Consider the following 7,449-nt stretch of genomic DNA (forward strand, 5'->3'; position numbering starts at 1 on the left):
GCGACTCAAAGAAGCCTCTAGTCCAGACCATCAGCAAGGTGGTCACTATGAAGCCATAGAACCAACCAAACATATAGGTCCAGCATAGGAGACGGAAATGCAGGAAAATTCCTACCTAACCTCGGTCAGGTGGAGAGCTGGCGGTTATAGGGGAACTAGGAGCTAAGGGCAGATGTAAGACTCCCGAAGTAAACGAGTAGATACTCAAGTATCACTCTTATCCGGACGAAAGCGCTGATGCCTTGTCTGGATCCCATCCCTAGGTCTTTCCTACCTCCCTTTGAACCGCGATTCCTTCTAACCCTACCCGCAGGCAGGGGAGGAGCGCGAGCCGCGACACTAGCCTTCTGTGGCCGTCTCTGATCCTCAGACCGAGACGGACCAGGACCCCTATGCTGTTCGGGCTTAGACCTGGACCATCGTGAAATGAAGGACTGAAGGTTGCTGAGCGCGCCTTTGCCTCCCTTAACTTCTCGACCACCGTCTCAATGGAGGTAACCAAAAATATTCGGAAGGCGAAACCGGCGCATCGAGAAGAAAGCCCCTCTCTTCCATCCCAATATCTGCCAGGTTCACCCACAGATGTCTCTCAATACCTACTATAGCTGCCATGCTTAGTAGCACAGAGAGTGAGATCTGTGGTGCGGTGAAACTCAGCTACCTCATCAGGCCTTTATCCAGGTCTTCCAGCAGGTCAGCCTAATATGCCTGGAGCACCGCATTGTGCGCAACGAAGCAACAGTCTGACCTGCGGCTGCGTATGCCCTGCCATCTAAGCGAGATGGCAAGGAGGGAGTTTTACAGTTTTTCTCAATTGCTTTGGCACATTTTTCGAAACAATCTTACCATTAGGGCCTTTTGCACCGCAGGAACCTTTTCATAGTGCCCACTTTTCGGCGTGTTCGCACCGCCGGAACTGGGAGCGATTTTAGTACCGGACTGCCTTTTTCGAGAACCAAATTAGCTTCTACTCGGGAGCAGGGTCTAACCAGCACAACTGGTACTACCCGTGATGCAAGTAGACATTGATTGGCCAAACGTGTATGAAAACACCCTCACCCGCCATGATTTAAAACACTGTGTAAACACACTGTAAACATTGTGTCAACTTATTTCGCAAATATGGAGAATAGCGATAGATGGACGGACGCTGAAGTGCAGGCACCTGTAGCAAACTGATGTGAACAAGAAGCTAATTGTTCAGAGATCTGAACTTATTGTTGCGGGAAAAAAAAGTTTCATTCGAGAATTGAGCCAATGCAATTGAGAAAAACTGTAAGAGAGGACGTCTCACCCATAGAAAGATAGCTAGCCAGTCGTCTTTTTTACAGGGGCATCCTCTCATAGTAGTTTCCGTGCATCGCCTCGATGTTGGCATAACTCGTATGCTAGAATCGATGAATGCGTAAGAAAGATAACGCTCAAAACTCACCATACGCAGAGCAGGAGGATTGCGAAGGCTCAGCCTCAGCTTCTTCGCCGTCCTCAGACATCTCCTGCTCTTACCGGGCCGAACCCAGCATAGCACCGGCCCCCAGATCAAACAATGTTAAAGAAATAACATCATCCTCCAGCAGCTTACTCTCGTCCACAGCACACGAGTGCGAGAGGGGCTCCTTTTTTAAACTCATGAGCCGGATCCACCTGCGATCCCCACGAGCCCATCCTCCTCCCTTTGCCGTCCTCAGACATCTACTGCTCTTACTGGGCCGAACCCAGCAGAGCACCGGCCCCCGGATCAAACGACGTTAAAGAAATAACATCATCTTCCAGCAGCTTACTCTCGTCCACAGCCGACGAGCGCGAGAGGGAAAACCCCTTTTTTAACTCATCAGCCGGATCCACCTGCGATCCCCACGAGCCCATCCTCCTCCGTGCCTCAGCAGCGGTGGGTCCTGAGCCGTGGGAAGCAGATGGCTGCCCCCCTTTCCTCGAAAAGAGAGACAAACGAGAGCGGAGCTTTTGATTAAAATATGCTCGCAATGAACGCGGATTGCCCCCTCAAGGACATCGCGTGCATGCTCTTTGCCCAAACAAACAACGCAGAGATCGTGTGTGTCATCAGGTGTCAAATAATGATGACTATTTATACTATAATCGCACCGGTTGTGATGTCATGGGCTGTCGCCGGCCAACGTGTTGTTGGTGTTTTTTCAATGTATGCTTCAGACATGGGTCACGACGAGGCGTCCCCCATAGCGACCCCAAGGGGATGCAGTTCGAAGTTCCCTTGAAAGGGAACAACTGGTAAGGGACTACAACGAGTTACTTCCCAGGTCTGTTATGTCAAGAACCCAGAATTTTACATAAACCCCGCCTCCGGGAACATGCAGCAAAGGGGGCGAGGCCATGCTGCGCTGCTTTAGAGAAGAGGAAGAGAAAACTATCCATATATGAATCGCGATTCTGTCTTCTAACGATTCTAATGGATTCACAAGTTTCAAAATCAATGTTCTAAAGCAGCGTTCTCATCCTGTTCCTGGCCTCGCCCTGCTCTGCACACGCTCTGCATCTCTCTCTCTCTCTCTCTCATTCAGATCATCAGCTCAGTGAATACAATTATTTTCACATACTATAGTTATGAGAAGCGTTATACATGGACGTGCGTGTGGTTGCCAAACTGTATTAAAGCTTTAATCAGAATAAAACCGTATATTAAAAGCTAACAGAAGCAGTAGCATTTACAAATAACAGCGTATCTAAAAGTATGAGACAACAACAAAAAATAATCTTAGGCCTACCATTAAAAGCCGTGCTTGCACAGGTTCTGCACGATCCTCTTCAATAATATCCTCTGCGTCTCAATCGGGCTCAAATTGATAAGCAATATAGACGACGTCATTGTTTACAATACAACCGGAGCACATGCTGCTGAGGTGAGGGGCGGGGCGTTTAGAGCACGCTAGAGGCGGTTTAGCCAATCACAACACACTGGGCCAGCTAATCAATCAGAGCCCATTTCGTGTATTTCATCGAGGATCAGTGCGTTCAGAGGAGAAGGGACAGAGAGGTGTGGAATAAAGGTAAATTATGTGAAAAATTATGCGTTTTTTAACAAAAGAAGCATTAACACATGTTAGACTGCACCCCATAAACACAATCAAGCCTATAAAAAAACAGTCAGTCACTCCTTTAAGTTAATTTAAAATTTTGATTTGGAACTACACAAACATGTGAATTGCAACTTAATTGAAATATTGACCTATAGCTAACACAATTCATTGCATGGATATATTAACTCAAATCTTTTGCAGTTAACAGACTTACATAGAGACTATATATGCTTAAATGTACACAGTTAAGCAACAAGAAACCTATATATTCTTATATAGTTTTGCAGCCCATTGTCACGATCTCTAGCTGGAGTGCCCGTGAGCTTCGCTAGAGCGCACTCCATTCCAGACTCTTGCCACTTTACCCCGGACTCTATTTCCCATAATCCTTTGCCCGGATTATGGGAAATAGAGTCCGGGGTAAAGTAAAAAACACAACCAAAATAACACTTAATTTCAACATTTATTCTCCTTATACAGTCTGATGCAAAGCATGTTGTGAACTAGAAATCTGCTGCAACTCTTTCAGTTTTATATTCAGCTTGATATAGAATCATTTTGAGTTCATGTAACTTTTTCTATTAAGTACAAAGAACTTTCAGTAATAATTGAGTGAAATGAACTCCTTTCATTTAGTAAATTTAGTTTTTACAATGCAAACCTGCAGTGAAATTTTTATATTTTAAGTGAAAGGGGATGATGCACGATCACAGGGATAATGTACACACTGTATTTAGACAATATTCTTGGCTATATAGTATGTACAAAAATGGACATTAAATATTGATTTGAGTTGAAAAATGTAAGATAAAGCACTAAATGAAATATGAGTTGTACACAAGCTGGAGCAGAAGTGAAATGCAGGTAAGTATAGAAAAATATTAAAAATAAATGAATAGGAAACAAATGGCACGGATTTAGTATATGATTTGTTGTGAGATTCAAAAGCGACTTAAAATAAGAGTAATTTTCAAGTAATGCAAGTAATTTGAGATAGCTTGGTGAGCACACAAGCTAGAGCAGAAATGTAATGAGCAGAAAGTACAGAAAGAGATTTAAAATAAATAAATAAATAAATAGAGATGATACAGTTAAACCCAGCACGAGAATATGGCAAATAAAAATTACAAAAACGAAAATGACCACCAGGAAGGCTGATTACAAGGAGATGTGCACTGAAACTTTATTTCAATAAACAGTCTACCACACCTAAATTAACACAAACTGTGCAAAGTTTACTCATGCCCACTTACTAAGCTCAGCCTTAAGCAGACCAGAACAATCACAGACTATCTCAGATAAACTGTAAGCTGGCCAGAAACCATCCGCTCTTTGACTGGCTGCAAGCTGCGCAGTGTAGCGTCTGCGTAGGATCATGCTGGAGTGTTGGACTGTTTATGGCTTAAAAGACCCTTTTAGCCTTTTGACATTTGCATATAAATTACAGTTCTGGTCAGAGATCTTTCAGGAGACCTGTCGTTATTCATTATTATAGATCAGAGTCACACACAAACAAAACTGTAGTTTGTATACTCAAAAAGAGTGCTTTTTGAGGGGGAAAAAATGCATCAGTGGATTTGCTAAAGATTGTTAGGTTAGAAGCACACAGTGATTTAAATATAATTTTTGGGCCTAAAGCTTACTGTATTATATTTGATACATACATTTTTAAGGCCTCTAAATCATCAACATGTTCAAAATTAACATGTTGCACACCAGGGGCGGATTTAGTGAATTGGGGGCCCCAGGCAAAATATAGGAATGGGGCTCTATACATTTGCACACATTTTCCTAGATCAACCTTGAGGTTCCTTTTTTGTTGTGATGCTTGCTGCTGCTATGGTATCCCATAGTTGTGTCCAATGTTTCTACATTTTTCATGTACATGTTAAGTAAATTTAGAAAAAAGTTGGAGCATTTTTTGTTCGATAATACCCTATGTACGTTTTTTTTAAGCAACGGCCAGCGGCAGACAGTGAATTGATCATAGCCTTTATGTTTGATCAGTTTAGCCTTCTCAAATCATCACGACTTGCCTAAAATAAAATCTATAGATATAAAACAGTTCAAGCATATCATAATGTTAGTTTAAGTGTTTAACCTATATAAATATGGGCTGTTAGACGCATATCCAATCGTTTGTGCGGAGAGTTGAAGCTATCAATTGCATTTTTTTCTAACAGTGGAAACAACTTAATATGCAGTCATTTTTCCTCATAAAGGTAAGAGTAATACATCATTCTAAACTGTAAAGGGGCTAGTATTATTTGTGAGCACTCACAATATCAACAAAACTTTGTGCTTTTATAAAATAAAGAAAACAAACGCTTTCTGCCGTCTCGGTCTTGAACAGGAGCGCTTCACAATGATGAACCTAAACTCAGTGAATTGCCTCACAGTCATGATAAAAAATATATAGAAAGCTTTAAATTACTACTTTAAAACGAAATAATTTCATTATGTAATCAGTGCATTTCTCTCTAAAGGCACATCCAATGAGATGGCGAGTCATTTTTTTCATCACCATACTTGATGAATATCTAAAATATAAAAATAAGGAAAAGCCTAAAACAGGCCCGATTATAATTTGCGTTTTATTTTATAACTCCGTACAATTAAAAAATAAAACACAAATTATAATGGCATATGTGTAAAACTTTGTCCTATAATTGTATAGCTGCTTTTTCAGATTTTTATGTTGCTCTGTTCTGAATACCTGAAAATTTAAAGTGACTTGCTGCAACGCAATTTTGTCTGATATGTGAATTATTTAATAGCCTATTTTTTTTACCCATGCAGCAAATACTTTAAAAACCGCCTTAAAATTACTTTATTGCATTCCAGACGCTTTTACAGTACTTTTCACCATAAATTTTACAGGTAGCTTGAATGTAAACATTGTCATGAGTTCGTTGTATTCCCATTTATAAAATAGCCAACAAATTAATTGTTGTAGGCTAACCCCATCTCATGAAAGTGCGTAGTATAGCACGGTTTTCTGCTTCTATCTGGCGTAATCATGACTTTGGCATGCAAAAGACTGATACATTCATAATTAATGGCATGGCTAGTTCAGTCGACAGAAATACGGGAGACACAGGCCTATAATAACTGCTGAAATGTTTGCGGGGCAAATCTGAGGTCAGTCTGAGTGCTCACGGTACTCACAGTGCCGTACACCTGCAGGCGCCACTGACTCGGACGGTTGTCGTGGTAATAAACACCGTAAACAGCAACCGTTCGCGTATCAGTGCTTAATGCACATATCCTATATGAAAAACATTTTAGGGGGCCCTTGGCCTTTGAGGGCCCAAGGCGATCGCCTACCTTTGCCTAATGGGTAAGTCCGCCCCTGTTGCACACAGTCTACTACATGCCTTCTGTTGTCTGATTGACAGTTCATATTAAAAGTCAAGTACATTTTTAAATAACAAATGCCCCCCTTCAGGTTGTGGTACTTTTTTTTTTTGATGAAATCTATATATATGTCAAATATACAAAAGAATAACATTAATAATGTTTGAAGATTTCAACATTTGGGCTGAAGCAACCTAAGTTTACTTGATTATCCATAAATCATTTTAAAATGAGAGTATGAAATACACTTAAAAACAAACTTAACAAATATACTATTTTCCCCTGCTGGTATATGTAGTAACTACATCCTCTGACTGCAAAAAGGCATCTTTCTTGACTTACGATGAATGAAAACCAAGACAGTAAACCCAGACAGAGACAATTCACTCATCACTATGAACGGCAGAAACCTCAATGCGCAATATGGTGGAATAGGCCTAAGTCCTGCCTTCCCGCAGCTGCTGTTAGAATCGCTAGAAACAGTCATGCTGCAAACCAATTAGCATATTATCCATCCTAAATAGTATTCGAAAATAGAATTAGTTTGTCCCAAATCGTAGTATTTATTTTTTTTATTTTATTTAGTCATTTATCAGATGCTTTTATCCAGAGCGACTTACAAATGAGGACAACAGAAGCAATCAATTGTAGTATTAAAACAACTAAAAACAGATCCAAAACTAAAAGCTAAAACTTTATAAATACTACTTATACACATTTTAAAAATAAAGAGATTAAATAAAAATTACAAATGCATACAACAACATTTCAAAACTTCACATTTAAATGAAAAACAATAAATAAAGCTAAAAACAATTCAAAATATTAAAGAACAAAAGGTATAAGAGTATAATGATTCTAACATAACACTAAGCCAAACACCAAAAAAACAACAACTACATTATATGTATATACAACCACACACACATACATATATACTGTATATACTGTATATACATACACATTTATAAATTCAATATATATATATTATTTCATTTCCATTTAGTTTGTTGAAGTATTAAAATAACTCAAATTAAAT

Source organism: Sinocyclocheilus grahami, unplaced genomic scaffold (genome assembly GCF_001515645.1).
Source record: "Sinocyclocheilus grahami isolate Dianchi unplaced genomic scaffold, SAMN03320097.WGS_v1.1 scaffold481.1, whole genome shotgun sequence".
NCBI lineage: Eukaryota > Metazoa > Chordata > Actinopteri > Cypriniformes > Cyprinidae > Sinocyclocheilus > Sinocyclocheilus grahami.